The following is a 17,231-nucleotide window of genomic DNA, read 5'->3' as shown; positions in this document are numbered from 1 at the left end:
TGAGATGCCCTGCGTATGATCAGGTGACTATGATTAATCCCTCTGAAACCACAAGCCAAAAGAAATCTCTCCTCATTCCAATTGCTTTGTCAGGTATTTTTTCACAGTGGAAAGTAACTAATACAGTTTGACCTTTGAGGACACAGAATGGATGAGAGGGGGTCACCCAGTTCACTGTTAGCAGTGATGCAATCCAAGAGCAATACTGAGCTCGGCTGTCTTGGAAAATCAAAATAATAGAAATGGACACAGGCATTTTCAAAAGTAAAGACATAGAGTAAAAGGTGCGTACATTGCGAACTAAAAACAATGGGTTTCGTGGCTAACGCTGCTTTTCTGCCTGATAAGACTGCCATGCCTTAAGAAGGAATGTAATAGAAGTCTCCTACCCTGTGGTAACTGGAAGCATTTGAAAATCAACTTTGGAGGACCTGGGAGACTCGCTCTATTAAAGGGTTTTCAATCTCATCAGATAAAATGCCTTAAGATATAACAGTAACACGTGCGTTGTCAAAGACCAGCAAGAGAGAATGTAAATTTTGAAGAGCCATGGACCACCCACCACAAGACAGCTCTATAGTGTGCATATCCGGCAACTTTTTGGAGACCCTGCTCCCATCCAGGCTGGCCTCGGCCCTTTGAAAGTTAAGAGAATGTAAAGGCAGAACTACACTCTATTCCTGAGTTAAAAGAATCATTTTTTCCTTTCATATTTGTCTAAAATCTCCAACTCTGACCATTCACTGACAGCAGAATTTCTGGAATAGTGTGCCCTTAATAATACTTGAAAGATCAAGACATAATCTCTCTCTCCATGCCTGTTTTACAAACTATTTATAGTTGATAACAAAATCCAAGAATGTATGCTTTGTTATCAAACTGCACTGTGCCTAATCTTCTAGAAAGCTCATATGGTCATGAGGGCTTCTGACCACATCCCTCACCTGTGTTCCGATTTAGCCAGACTGTCTAGGTTGGACTGTGAACCAGAATGCTTAAGTCTCTTCCCACAAGTAAGAGAAAGACCCATATTTGAAAAGCCATGTCCCCAACGGCTCACAAAGGCTTACCTCCCAATATAATGAGTTCAGAAGTCAAGTTCTACCTTCCTTTTTGTTGTTGTCATAAAAACACTTTTTGTCAAAGAGGTGAGAAAGGTTTTTTTAGTTTGCACTTCCTGGGGAAGAAGCCAGGGCACGAATTCAAGCGAGAACTTGAAGCAGGAACACGGAAGAGTGCTACTTGCTGCCCCATGCTTCATGCTTCAAAACTTCTCTAGCTTTCTTGTACAGACAGTCCAGGTCCTCTGCCTAGAGACAGTGTCACCCACAGGGGGCTGTGTCTTCCTACATCAATTAACAAGCAGGACAATCCCCCATAGACCCACCTACAGGCCAATCTGATCTAGATCATCTCTCTGTTGAGATTCTCTTCTCAGATGACCCTACACTGTGTCAAGCTGACAGTTAAAGCTTCCTGGGAAAGGCTGGATGTTGAGGGCTCTGTCTTCATCAATGGTGGAGTCATATTTGATGGTAATATTGGGAGGTGGTAGATATCAGAGGAGGGCATCAGATCCCCGGAACTGGAGTCACAGCTGATTATGAGCTGCCATGTGGGTGCTTAGAATTGAACCTGGGTCATCTGTAAGACAGACCCTGGCTTATTTTCCTTAATCCAGTGATTTCCAGCGTTTTCTTGCAAACCTCGTAATTTCTTTAAGGCTGTGTGGGATTCCACTGTGTACATGAGCCACATTTCCTTTATCTATCCGTCTGTTGATGGTCATCAAATGTGTCACCTTCAGCCTAGGAGTATCATTCTATTCAGCTTCTTTTGTGTGAAACACATCTTCACTATTACCATAGCATTTTGAAAAGTACTACTTATAAACTTAATCATTTTAAGGGCTTGGGAAATGGGTCCATGGTTATGAGCATTGGTTGCTCTTCTAGGAGACCAAGGTTCAGTTCTCAGCATCCACAGAGCAGCTCACAGCCACTTGTAACTTCAGTCACAGCCACTTGTAACTTCAGTTCCAGGGATCTGCTGATTTCTTCTAGCCTACACATAGGCCCTGATGAATTTGGTGCAGAGGCATACATGCAGGAAAAACACCATTACAAATAAAATAAAACTTTAATCATTCTATATGTATGCTCTTGTTCTGCTTTTATTTGTAGTGCTGGGGATTGGACCCAGGGACTCGTGTATCCCAGGTGAACAATCTACCACTGAGCTACATATTTAGCTCTTTGAATTCTTCCTTGGCCATAGACCACCCTGTCAATATTCTTCAACGTCCCCAATGTGACAAGTCCTGAGGAAAATTACAAGATCTTCACTGGAAAAAAAAGCAAGAGTCAGAAAGACAGAGATTTCAGGTAGGATTAAATGAAAAGAGATGCAGAGAGCCTCTGCAGAATAACAAAAGTGAGAAATTGGACCACCAGTCTTCTGTGGATGAGTCTGGAGACCCATGCAGACTGAGATGTTTATGTTTGCAGCATAACCTTGCTCACCAGTGGTGTCCCAGCCACTAGCTGACCTGCTAAGGGGACTTGGGCCTCCCCATGATCTATACCAGACTATACAAGAACCTGGCCCAGGTATAGAGTCTGGCACAGGCAGAGAGGGTATGCTCAAGAGGAGGAGGCAGGGCCATCAGAAATTGGAGGCTAGCTTTTGTCTAGGCATGGTAGTAGCACCTTTAATCCCAGTATTCAGAAGGCAAGGGCAGACAGATCTCTGTGAGTTCCAGGCCAGCCTGATCAACATGGCAGCTTCGAAGCAGCCAGGATCACATAGTGAGACTCTATAAAAACAGTAAGAAAAGGCAAAGAAATTTCTAAGAAACCAGTCCAAGGGCCAGATTAATTCAAATACCAAAAGGAACACATAAAAGTAAAACTGAAAATACTGATTATTGTTTTTAAGTTGTATTTGTGAAAGAATTTCACTGAAGCTTAAATCCTCACAGGCCCATTCACCATTGTCATATTTTGGTAACAACTGATAAAATGATGACTGCCCAAGTCAGGATACCCTCACTGGCATGCCCTAAACCTTACTCAGTTTAACTGGCTTTGCATACATGCCTTCTTGTGTTTCTATTTGTGTGTGTATATTTGTGTGTTCCATGTAATTTTAAAATAAATATATTTTATGAATAGAAACCAAGCTTTAAATTTTATGAATGTGATTTTATTTTTAAATCTCTACAATAATGAGTTGTTTGTTGAATTAGCAGTGTATGAAATTCAAGATCACTATTCATCAAAGAAACTGTATTTTTAAATCAAAATCTCATTTTGCCTTAGAAGCCAGCAGAGATTTCTAACCCAACTCTGGAGAGTGGCGAGTCTAGCGTTCTTCCAGGCTGCACTGGGAATTAAGTTCAGTATAGATATTCTATAAACATGTGTTTATTGTGGGCAGGTAAGTGTTTTTCTACCTTCTGGCCTAGTAAGCTCCCCCCCTTAAAACCCTTCAAAAATATCAAAGAACTCAATGTTGTGACAAAAAAAAGCAGGACAGGCAGCAAAATTTCTAGAGACTAGACCAAGAGAGAACTGGATTAGATAATCCCCACCCCAAAAAAGAAAACGAAACACACAGAGAGAGAGACAGAGACAGACAGAGAGAGAGAGAGAGAGAGAGAGAGAGAGAGAGAGAGAGAGAGAGAGAGAGAGAGAGAGGGGGGGGACAGAAAGACTGCTATAAAGGCTGTGGTATAAAAGTAAACTAAATGTCAAAAGGTAAGAGACTGAATAAATCAAAGCCCATGGAGGTAATATCCTACTCTATGATCATTGCATGTGGTGTTCTAAAGTCAGACGTGGTAGCACACGAGTGTAATCCCAGCACTCAGGAGGCTGACACAGGGTGATTTCCTAGTCTGAGGCCAGCCTAGGGCACACAGTGTGTTCTAGGCCAACACATGAAAGTGTTTAGGGAACTGTCATGCAAAGTGAAACTTCACCATGAAGTATGAGTGTAGCTCAGAGTTCACCTTTGCTTAGCAGCATGTGTAGTTAAAAATTTTGGCAGGGGAGTTACTGCTTTCTACAAAGGTGGAGTGTTGCGGAATAACCTTTTGGTACACTGTGAAGATTTGTTGTTCGGATTGACTTAATTAAAAAGCTGAATGGCCAATAGCTAGGTAGGATTTTTGGAACAGAGAGGACACTGGGAGGAAGAAGGGCAGAGACAGTGGAGAGTCAACAGTCAGGCACCGAGGAAGCAGGGAAGCAGCATGGGTGGTGCAGAGTAAAGGTAATAAAGCCACAAGGCAGAAAGTAAATTAATAGAAATGGGTTAACTTACATTATAAGAGCTAGTTAGAAACAAACCTAAGCTATTGGCCAAGCTTCCATAATTAATAAGAAGGCTCCATATGGTTATTTGGGAGCTGGGTGTTGGGATGGAAAAAATCCACCTACAGTGGAGATGGACGCTCTTCTACTCCCCCTGCTAAGGAAAGATCTAAGCCCCTGAGTGTAGATGGAGATTTTCCCTCTGCCAGACAGTTCCTGAATAACCACTCTGAGGTTTAATAGTAATTGTTGGACTGATGGCTCATATCATTGGCTAGCTCTTACAACTTAAATCAACCCATTTCTATGTGTTTATATTTTACCACAAGGCTCAATGCTTGTTACCTCACATATTGATTCTCTGGAAGCTACATGGCATCTTCCTGACTCTGCCTTCTTTCCCTCCCTATCTTTGTTTGGATTTCCTGCCTGGCTCTGTTCTGCCTGGCCATTGGTCAAATCAGCTTCTTTATTAACCAATGGAAATAGAACATATTCACAGCATGCAGAAGGGCATCCCACACCCCCTGAGAGTACAGGTAAAACAAGAACATGGATACACAGAAAAACAGACAGAGATGCACACTGGCTAAGGACCTCGGTACCCCAGGGATGCTGTGAACAGACACACACACACACACACACACACACACACACACACACACACACAAATAGGTGATTGCCACCAAAACCAGAACTAGAGACAGGGATGAGGTTCAAGTGGCTTATTTTAGGAGGAGTTCGTAAAGATGAGCATAAACAATGAGCCAGCCAGTTTGAAGGAGCATGTGGGTGTGGTCTCTGCAGTGGGGAGCTGCAGATTTTCTAAGACCTATGGGAGTTCTCCCCTGAGACCTACAATCGAGTCCCTGCCCAAAGTCCTGTTTCCAGGGTTGTACCTTTAGAAGCAAAGCTGAGGGCAGAAAGTTTGCCATAGTGAGGCCCCAGCTCAATTAAGAAAGTGGCCTTGGATGAATCCACACCAGAAAGGGTGCTGCCAAGTGACAGTGAGCCTATATCCCCACATGATATGTGACCTGAACTCTTTTATCTACCTACCTGGAGATAGGGGCCAGTAGAACAGAAATCCACATTCTTATTAATTTCCTTGTCCTTGATATTCTAGTTTTTCTATAACAGTGAAGGGCCTAATAAAACTCAGTCCTAGGCATCTGGTCTATGACCTTACATTAAGAAAACTTTCTATAATTATTTAACAACAGGGTCTCCCACATGCTAGGCTGGCTTTATATTTGCTGTGTCAATAAGAAGGCTTGGAATGTCTCCTGATCCTCCTGCCATCCCAATGCAGGCACATTGCCAGCACACCAGGTTTCTGCAGTGTTGGGGATTGAACTCAGGGCTCTGCAAAGGCCAGGCAAGCACTCTACCTAGTCAGTTACATCCCCAGCCCTTCCTCATATTTTCATACAGGAATGTCATGTATTTGAATTATATTTGCCCCCAATATCTTCTCTTGCCTTCACTCATGTTGGTCCCTCTTCCTCTTCCCAAATAATTCCATGTTTATGTCATAGGCATAGTCATAGGCATAGATTCATAGATAGATGATGCATAGATTGGATGGATAAATGGATTATGGATGGATGGATGGATGGATGGATGGACAGACGGACAGATGGACAGGTGGATGGATAGGTGGGGGGGGACTGCTGATAGATTGATGGTTGGTGGGTAGATATTTCCTTTCAGATTCTGACTTCTCTTAACATGATGGTCTCCAGCCCCAATCCAGCATACCAATCTTTATGGTTGAACAAACATCTATCAAATACACACACCACATATTCTTTATCTGATCATTTTCTGGTAGACATCTAGGCTGATTCCATAGTGGATGTCATAAATAATACCAGGTACCCACAAGCATGGGGTGTCTTTTAAATTGTGCTCTGATTTATGAATGAACTCTCCATGCGTCTTAAATTGATCTAATCCTTGAAATGGTGCTGTTGTTGTATATTAAAGCCATCTCCTGGGTGAGTAAATGAATGCACTGCCAGTGTAACAAATGGGTGAAGAGTAAGAAGAAAATAGTTACATAAGAAGCACCATGATAGATCCTAAAGGCACAGACCCCAAAAAAATATTTTACAGTAACATGTGAAAACATTCCAGAAGAAGCTAGAGAGGGACCACAGACTACACTGACAACGCCAATCACTTCTGAGAAAGACAAGATGAGATAGCGAAATATTAGTCTGTGGAAAGTGTCGTGAATATTTGAAAGTGAAAATGCAAGTGTGTTTATCTGAGCAATGGAATCCCTGTCTGAGAAAGCTCTGCACTGCCCCGGCCCTTGGGGTCAGTCGATGGGGACCCTGAGGGAGCAAGCGAGAATGAGGGAACAAGAGATGTGAGAGATGGAGAATAGACAGTGTTCTGATCAAGTCTCGTTTAATGAATACAACCACAGGGTTTAAATAGTGGAGCAATGAGGGAATAGGCCAAAGTGAGCATATGAGGGAGGCAGAATGTCCTTCCAAGCAGGATGCAGGTGTTCTGCTATAAGATAAGTTGCTGTAGAATAAGACTGCAGCTGGGATTCTTTCAGGGTCGGGCTGCATCATATGTTAACAGGAGAACAGTCATAGGGGAATGGGAAATTACCAGTGTGTTAGTATCTAAGAGAGTAGTAGGAAAGATAGCTGTTAAGATGCTAACTTTGCTCTGGGGTTCCCCACATGACACAGCACACAAGCACATTTTGAAACTAAGGGTGCAGCTGCTGTGAACACGCTCTGCTCTGTTCTTGAAGACATGGGTTAATTGCGCAGATGCGTACTAAGCTGCACCTACTAACAGATGCTAACTCTCACATCTACACTGACAGCCTGGGAGTTGCCCAGTTCTGACCCCAACACCGACTGCACACCATTGGGCAGTCGTGAATAGACTGGCTTCCATCCTCTTCCTTGAGTCCAGTCACTCAGCATCACATCCAGGTGACGGGCCTTAGTTTCCCCAGTGAACATGTGCAGACACAATGCGGCTATTGTAGGGAACCTCACCTCCCCTTCCTGCGATCTTAATGAACACACTCCGATCTTCCACTGAAACAAACACTGTATGAGATGGCATCCTTAACACAATTCTTCTCTGCTCACTTGACACGTGCTGAATGCCTTACAACTGTCAGTAGGTAAACCAAGCTGTCAACTAAGAGCTAATTGTACTTAAAATAAGACAAAATATTTGCTCAAGTGTTCCGTTGATTTACTGAATTAGATTTCCACTATTTGTTTGCTTCAGCTCCCTATAGGCAAAGCCATGATTTGGGGAGATTAAAGTACATGCCATGGGCATGTCAGTCGCTGTAAACCTTGGGCTACATTAGAATCACCTAAGGTGCTTACAGCAGTCCCTAGATGCCTAGGGATATAATGGAGTAATTAAGTTGAAACTTCCTAAGGAAAACTTTTCTGTTTTGCTTCAAGTCTCCAGGTCATTCATTCCAGTGGCTACTAAGTGTGAGAGCTTTACTACGCTCACAAATCACCTGAGTTCTTCAATAAAAAGGTTCTAACTCCACACGTCTACAGGGACACCTGCAGCCACTGCATGAGTTCCAGAGTGGTGGAGTAAGCTTCTAGATTCCTCGCACAAGAATCTAGGAAGGAGGTGGTTAGGGAGATAAATCTGCAGTTAAAAACACTTGCTGTTCTTCCCGCCCTGGTTCTCCAGAGCATCTGATGCCCTCTTCTGGCCTCCAAGAGCACCCATAAGAAAGAATGAGGGCCCTCCTGTGGTGGTGCATGCCTTTAATCCCAGCACTCAGAAGGCAGAGGCCAGCTAGGTCTATGGAGTGAGTTCCAGAACAGTCAGGGATATCTCAAAAAAAAAAAAAAAAAAAACCACACAATTTTTATTATTCAGCATAATTTTTATTATCTAACATCATTTCTTTATCAAATCTTTGGGAATTTCATATCATACACCCTAATTCTGCTCACCCCCAGCGCCCTGACATCAGGATCAGTTCTTCCTCGCCCCAGGGGGGCCATCTCTGCTGAGTTGGGGGGTGCTGGCTCTCCCAATGAATGCTGGGGCCACTTCTCTTGCTGAAGTGTCCTGTGAGTGGCAGAGCTGGCTAAGCATAGCTCTCTGATTTCATCTCACATGTTCCTATGACCCCCTGACACAGGCCCCAGACATAACAGGGAAGATAGGTGCAGCAGTACCATGGACCCAGACAGCAGCTTGGGCCCAGAGCAATAAGAGAGATTCTTACCTATGCTGAGCCCTCGGTCTGCTCCCCAACAGGCATGTGACATACCCCTGTAATGACAGCACTCAGGAAGTAGAGGCAGGAGGATTATGAGTTCAGGGCCATCCACAGTTATATAGGGAATTTGAGGACAGTCTGGGCAACATGAGACCCTGTCTCAGAAGGGGAAAACTTAAAAAGAGAAAAACTTATCCTAGACGAATAACAGTAGTATTTGCTATGAAAACATACTGTCTGGCCTCTGCATGTCTGCTGGCAGAGGGAGAATGACGGTGTGTTCACGCAATGGATCACGTTGAAACAAGGTCAATACCAATGCTCAGCGGATTACACATCATCAGTCTGAAGGTACTAAAAGTACACACCAACACATCAAAGTCAAGACTGCAGCTTTAGCTGGGAGGGGTGCAGTGAGCCCTGTCAAATCTGCAATGTTTTCTTTAAAAATAGAACAAAATAAAGGCAAGTCTTAGAGCACAGAGCTATCGGTGTGTGCACACAGGTTTACTTAATCATCCAATCTGCATTCACTAAGTAGGTTTCAATTCTTAGTTTATATACACCATCATATACTCATATTCTTAGAGGTGTCATTTACAATAGCCAAAAGGTACAGGGAACCTAACTGTCCATTGATGGTTGAATGGGTAAGCCACACATAGCCTGTACATGCAATGGGATATTATTCGGTCATTTTAAATGAAGGCAATTTTGACACATAGTTCAGTGTTGAAGAACCTCGTGGACATTATGTTTAGAGAAATAAGACAGATTGGGAGGAGCGCTACAGGATCCCACTTACATAATGCCCCTCAATCAGTCACATTCATAAGGATAGAAACAGAATAGTGGCAGCCAGAACCTGGAGGAGCAGGCCACAGAGCTCATGCAGAGACCAGCTTCAGACTGGGAAGATGAAAGATGCTCTGGAGTGGCATCGTGATCACAGTCACACAACAAATGAACTTAATACCACCCAACCGTACACTAAATGCAAGTAAAGCCACCCTTTCTGGCTTTACGTTTTTAACTTTAAAAATCATAATTATTATATATGCCATTATGGAGGGGAATCCCCTAAACTAAAATTTGGGTTATCATGGAAGAGAAGAGAGAGAGAGGTAGGGAGAGGGAGACAGAAAGAGAGAGGGAGAGAGGAAGGGAGAGAGGAAAGAAAGGAAGGAGGGAGGGAAGGAGGGAAGGAAGAAAGGAAGGAGAAAGGGAAGGAAAGAGGGAAAAAGGAAGGAAACAGGTGGCACCACTTTGCTGGCTGTTTGCCAAGACATACTGCTGGTCACCGGAAAGGAGGGAACCATGGAGATGGGCTGCGTCGTCGGCACTGAACGCACCATCTCCAGAAACTACTCAACGAGCTAGATAGAGACTATGACTACGTGATCAAGGAATGGGGAAACAGAATTCAGAGTGTGCTCAAGATCTAGCTTATCAAAAACAAAATCATTTTGAAGGTATTCCTCTAAATCACCCACAGTACAAAGGAATGAGAATGGATAGCTGGGCCCCAACCCCAGGCCTTGAGACAGATGTCAGCTGAGCCGTTCCCAAATGTCCAGGGCACTTAACAGAAGCTGTCTCCCGAGCCACGCTCACCAAGCAGAAGCCATTCTGTTCCTGCCCAAACACTCTGCGTTTGGGGAAGCTCAGCATCTGAACTCAGTGTGTGCTGATGTCTGCTCATTCAGCAACACTCTGCTCTGCGTCGTTTCCTTTTTAACTTCAGCAGTCTTCCTTGAGGCTGTAAGTCCTTACTTACTGCCCATGTCGGGCTTGCACTCACCATCACTTTATTCTCGGTTCTGGGCTTCTTGTCCACATGCAGGAAAATGTGGAGATAAGAGTTTGTTTTGTTTTAAATAAAGTAGGCACTCTGAAAGAATTTTATTTGTTTTAAATAAAACAGGCACTCAGGATTTCTCCCAGTGTCTCTTTAGCAGATATTCACTGACTAAGCAATTCACTGATAACTTTTAAAGACACTAAGCCTGGATTTGCTTTATTTTCAAATCTGAGGTTTGTTTCACTTACCAGTAAAACTCATATTCTTTCTGAAGTTTTTAGCCAAAATCCTTATTTGAAGTTCATCTCAGCTAATTGCAAGATTTGAAAAGTCCACAAGGTGGCGATAGAAACCTATGGGCCTCGTAAATTTGCAGCAATTGCAAAAGAGCTGCTGGCTAAGCAGAGATTAGAAAATTTTATGAAAGCCATCTTGTCTGGGGGAAGGCTGCCACCCTAATTACACTTAACGGTCTAATTACATACTTAAAGACCCAAATAACAAGCTCACTTTCCCAACTCCTCTCTTCCAAAGGCAGGTCTACATTTGCAGACTGTATCACAGACACACCACGTTAAGTGCATTCCAGGGGCTCCCATGTACACAACCCATGTATGTTGGGGGTACACGTTAGACACATTTGGACTGAGAAGATTTTGTCGCAGTTCCATTAATATTGTCACTGCACTGCAGTAAACTGTTTATCTTCCCAAGTTCTCAATAGTCTGAGTACCCCACAAACAGGAACAAAAATCTTGGTGAGCTGAGCTTCAGCTCAAAACACACAAGTCTTAAAAGCTCTCCATAAATACTGGGTGTGGCCTTCACAATCTCCTTCAGGTCAGCAACAGTACAGGAACGTTCACCGCTGCTATCCTTCCTCCCACAGGTGAGCAGCTCTGAAGGATGGACCCATGAATGATCGGAGTGCGAGCCAATGAACCAGTCTCAAAACCTAAAGGAGAGAAACTGCAAAGGTCCTGCGGCTGGAGCGCTTTCGATGCCCCTCATCACAGGCTGCCTTATGCTCACAATCTCTTGGAAATCACTTAATAAACTGCTGATGCCTCGAGTGTGTCACATCTCCCGAGTTCATACAATCCATCTCCTTCATTCAGAAACATTTCTTCAGGTAGACACAGGAGTTTTGTGATTCTAAGTGTACGTGTCCTGCATCCCAATTTTAAAAACCCCAGTGGCTGTTTTAAAACTTATAATCTACTTTCCAAATGGGCATTTAATTCAAAAGCACACTCCATATAACCCTCAGCACTCCAAAGACTGTAGTGAGAACTGCATCCCACACTAGTTACCTCTGTAACTGCATTTTAAGGGTGAAACACCCAAAAGATGAATGAGTGTCTGCTGTCTAGTGTGTTTCTTTCAAGAAACAGTGGTCAGTATTCTCCTGGGCTCATTTTCTCAGAACTTGAAGAGAGGCAGTGATAAAACACAATACACAGCAGTCCCAGGCTAGCTGTGAATTCAGTGTTCTAAGCCTTGGAAAGAATGCACTAGACCACACACCATCACGAATGGAAAACTCACGGACCTCATCCCCAGTATGGGAATAATGCCTGCGTGCTAACCATTTGGTGCCCTTGGTCTCCAACTCATAACCAAACACTTTTGAGACAAGACTCAAAATCCATTTTATTTATTTATCAGAACACAAAAAGCCCGTTACAGTATCATCAAGCCTTTATCAGGAATCAGTACATAATGTGAGGATACACAGCCAGGATGAGCCGTCAACATAAGCAGAAGAAGCGTAAATCACATTCAGACTTCTAGATTTAAGAGGCGGAAGAAAATAAAACTGAAAGAGCAATTTCAATTTCATAATTCACAGTTGATTGGTTTGAATTCAGTGACGTGTCAGTCAGCTCTGCAAACAGACTGGACCACTGCCCGGTGGCCTGCTCAGACCTTCAAGCCCCGAATGGCAAGAAGAGAGCATTACACGGCACCGCCCCACCTTCCTGGTTTGGACTTCTTAGCTGCATTCTTTCTGGTGAAATAGCAAAGCACATTAACAGTTTGCCATGTGATCATGTGGAGGGTTCCAAACTCTCTCGGCTTTCTACTTCATTTCTAACTTAAGACAACCACTGCATTAAGATGTCCTCTTGATACTGAAAGCGAGATCAGCTTTGCTTCCAGATCGAGAGGACCTGTGGGTCTCAGTGAACAGCTGGGATGTCTAACAGCTTGGCTTGGCAGACCCAGTAAGGCATCTCAAAGAGGCCACACTAAACCCATGCCAGGTCACTGCAGTTGACTGGGGATCACAGGTGAGCTGAGAGTCACCGTGAGACTTACAAGAGGACACACTGACTTGCAGAACCTTTGGCAGGTATTCAGGTACCAAAAGAAGACAGAACAATGACCAGCCACTTCCAAGAGGTTTGTTCCCAAGTATGGGCTTTGCCCTAAGATAGTATCACTCATCTGGGCATATGGAGCCATTTTCTTTAAAAGAAAAAAGAATCAGGTAGAGAGTGCATGAGTGGTCAGTGATAAAGAACACCATTTTCACTAGGGAGGAGTTACTTACATTGACAGAGTGACCGTGAAAGCCATCTAAAGACAAAAGAGAATCAGACAGACCCTGCATTAGTTGGTGTTCAACAATGCAGTGAGATTGTAGCAATTGCTTTGGACTTAAAAACTACAATTATAGCCTGGCATGGTGGTACAGGCCTGTAATCCCAGCACCAAGAGGTGGAGGCAGGAGGATTGGGAGTTCAAAGTCATCCTCAGCTACACAGTAGATAGAATTAAGACCAGTCTGGGCTAGATGGAACTTTACAAAACAACAAATGACCATAAGAATATCTTTATGTCAAAAGAATTGTGAAATGCCGAAAAATAAAATTCTAATTCATAAAAATAAACACAGTCCTTCTAAGAGTCCAAAAGGAGCATTCAGTTACTTGGAAGCAGAAAAACTCCAGTTTGAGCTCTGATTCATCTGCCCATCCAGTCTCCCTGACCTGGAGCTAATCCCTTCAGTCCTGCAGAGCTGTGCACAGCAGGTGAGAACGGGATAGAGACAGAGGGCATGACTGGCTACAGACTACTCAAAGGCCTCAGCGGACAGGACTATTATCTCAGTGTTGATTCTGCCGCGTACATAATAAGCGAGTGGTCACAGAGCCCAGGGAGGGTCCACAGCTCAGGAATGTAACCTTTAGGGCCAGGTAATCTGGTGCAGACTTGCTGAAAACTGTAAGCACACTCAAGGACAGAAACAAGGAAGACTGATGTCCACAGGAGCGAACGGTGAGTGTTCACTGGCTCAAGTTATGACCTACACACTCGACCTACACACTCGGTTTCCTAAGTATTAACAGTTAAATGTTAAATCCTAGTGCATGACACCCACAGGATGGTCATGTCTGAAAGTGATGCTAGGACATGTACCCTGGTGAGCAGAGGGATGAATACAGTGATGGGCTCATGGGGAGAAACATGGAAATACAAGGAGGGAAAGGTTGACAGGGGAAGACAGAGTTAGGTATGCTCCAAATGTTTTTCACTTTCACAAATTCTTCATTATAAAATCTCGAGGCAAGCATTACTACTTCTACACCTAAATTAGTTTAATCATACGTTCGAAAGATTGTAAAGACTTAGGAAATTGGAAGTTTTCGGTTCATCAAAGTAAGGAAATTGTTGTTTTCAAAGGCCTCAAGCTTGCTTGGAAAGGCCCCTCAATCCACAGGAGATGATCCTGTGAATGTACAGTGTGACCTGGAGCTACTGTCCCAGGCAGCTCCTCAATGCACTTTATTTGCAGATACACAATTATCTCCTCTCTACAGGACCAAGTCAGGGCACGATCAGCATAGGAAGCTTTTTCCAACATCAGCATCTCGAGCCGAGTTCTTTGCACCATCCAACATAATCCACCCAGGCAAAATGCCAGCCACAGCAACCAGGACATAGCCTCCCTGCCATGAGGTGACTACTGCCAGCTTTAGCACCCAGGTTCCTGCTCAGAGTTCAGTTTTACCCAATAGCAAATTGAGATTGCACTAAGAACGGGGGAAAAAAGACAAAGAACAGAATTCACAAGGACCTTTACTATTTCAAGCTATTTTGTGAACTGTGATTAACGGCAGTAAATTCTGTCATTTCTACCCTCTGTGAAATGCTAACGCTTGCTAAAGGCACTCATATTTTGGGCTTAACGGACACAAGGTCACATGGGACCATAAGCCAGGACTTTTTTGTGGATTTTTTTTTTTTTTTTTTTTTTTTGGTAGCTACAGAGAAAGGAAATTCATAGAATATTGATAATGGGAAGGGAACACCACCACACTATCCATATAAATGTCTCATGAGAAGCTATTTACACAGCTAGTGTCCACTCAGCCACACTGGCAAGGCGGCTCACAGGGGACTCGCTCACCCAAAACACAAAAGCAACACAGCTTTTTTTTTTTTTTTAATCACATATAAAACTCCTAAGAGAGACTTAAAGTGAGGGACAAACACCTGTTCAAATATCCACATTAAAATTCTGCAAACACCAACAGAATTATGTTCCCATTTCTAAGACACTCCACAGCCGAGGCACACACACCTCACCTCTAACAAATACTTCTGGCTAAATTCTGACATTTACAGAACAAAGTAGATTACAAACCTGCTGTTCTCAAGCCTTTCCACAGAGAAAGCTACCTGTCTGCCAAGACTCCTTATACTCACTGTCCTTAGACTGCCACTGCTCGGAGTCCCAGGCAACACAGGATGGAGGAGTCCTAAGTCCCACAGTCAACTGTTAGATCCTATCTACACAGGAAGGCCCGATCAGGTATACAAATGCATGCAGAAATGTTTCTCCTTATTCAGACTACAGACCGAAGGCTACACAAAGCCCCGAGGAGTAAAGTGGGAGAGTCTCTTCAGATCATAGGACGTGAACGAGCTCTCGGCCTCCATCCTCTATACACTGTCAGGACGTCAAAACTCCTCGCTGACTTCCTACGCTCACAGGGAACTAAAAGGCAAAGAGTTGATGAGACGGATTTTTTTCAAGACAAATGGTATGGAAAAAATGCAGAATTTAGTTTGTAAGAAGCAAGCAGACAAGCATAAAACAACAGGCACGCATTTACAAATGACAGGACACAGACCAACACAGACCAGGAAAGTCTTCTCCTCAGGGTGAAGTCTAAAAGGTCTAAAAGGTCAAAGGACATGGGCTGTAGCTGGACTCCAGAGCTAATGCCCTCTGAAGGCATATGGAGCCAGACAGAAACTGGACACTTCCTCACAGCCTTGGATCTGGGTGTTCCAATTGCCCTCCTAATGAGACCCGGTCAGGAGAACACAAGCAGTGCCACAAATAACTGATGGAACTGAAATTTACCTAATTCTGGACTGAGGTTTCCTTTGTTTAGACTTCAGTCCCTCCATGACTGTGGCATGTCATGAGATACAGGGTTCCTGGGGAACAGGCAGCTGATCCTACAGCATGTGACATCATAGGACAAGACTTCACAAGAAGAAACCAACAGACAGCTCAGTTAGCTGACTCAGACACCAACACAGCTTGGTCAGACAAGGGACAATTTCCATACAGGGTTCATTTCGTGAGAAGCTACCCTCTGCCCTACCCACTGGACAGTACAACCTCAGCTCAGGGATCTTCCAAGCGTTTCAGACGTCCACATAACCTTTAACAATGACCTTGGTAGTTACTTGTCAACTTCCAGAGTTTAGAAACAAGTTCAGTTACGGTAGGCAACCTGGCACTGGAGTGTCGTAGAACAAATACATCACTCTCTTTAGTGCAAAGGAATATAGAAATAACACTATAAATCTAACATTTCTCTCTAAAAGAACCACACTTATGCGTCCCTAACACTCATTAAGGGCACTGGGAGACTAGAAACCTGAATTCACAAGGCTTGAAAACACATCAAGCCCTTAAGTCCACTGTTTTTTGTACATACAGAAGAGTGGGAAGGTGAAGGGGGGCATACAGGAGAGTAGAGGAGATATACAGGAGAAGGATGATGTATAAGAGAGTGGAGAGAGATTCAGCAAAGTGGGGGACATACAGAGAGTGGGGGGCACATCCTTTGACTTCATTCCAAAAGGAAAAACTCAAAGCAGATGAACGCCACTTTTATAAAATGTAAATCTATGCTCAGAATCTTTCAGTTACTCTGAGATAAAGATGAGGTGAAATTCTCTCTGGGGTTATCACATAAAACTAGGGGGAGGGAAGCATGTATCTTCAGACACATACACAGAGACGCACAGACACACACCCCTACAGTGAGAGCAAATGAGACTGTTAAACGATCACAGAACCAAGTGGCCGGCACTATGTTAAAATCTACTGAAAAATTCTATTTAGCAGCAAAATGAGCAACCAAATGGCTAACAGGATATGTCCTAAATTGCCCTAAACTGACCAACTCTGTAGATGGCCACAGAAGGGGTTCTGGCATAAGGAGTTGCAAATGGAGATCAAATCTCAAGTGAACACTGTCCTTTCTTCTGTTTCTGAGGGGGAAATACTTAACCAAATAGTTTTATTTTTCAAGAAACCAGCATTTCAACATGAGAAAGTAACCGGATACTGTTCTAGAAGCTAATCATAAAATGAACCTTTAATTGTGAGTGTCAACTATTCTGAAGCAAGAATGGAAAGGAGGGGTGGCAAGCACTTCCTGGTTCTCCATCTGTTTGCCTGGAGAATCCTTGAGGACACACAGAAGTTTCCAGTGGTGACATGAATAATAAAATGTGCATTTGTCATAGTGCAAAATACTGCTTGCTACAGACCTTCAGCAGAAGCATGCTTCCTGCGAAGCAATGGGCATGCCACTCTCACCACGAGGCGAGG

Source organism: Phodopus roborovskii, unplaced genomic scaffold, assembly GCF_943737965.1.
Source record: "Phodopus roborovskii unplaced genomic scaffold, PHOROB, whole genome shotgun sequence".
Taxonomy (NCBI): domain Eukaryota; kingdom Metazoa; phylum Chordata; class Mammalia; order Rodentia; family Cricetidae; genus Phodopus; species Phodopus roborovskii.
The sequence above is the reverse complement of the archived record's forward strand: the minus strand, read 5'-3'. Positions refer to the sequence as shown.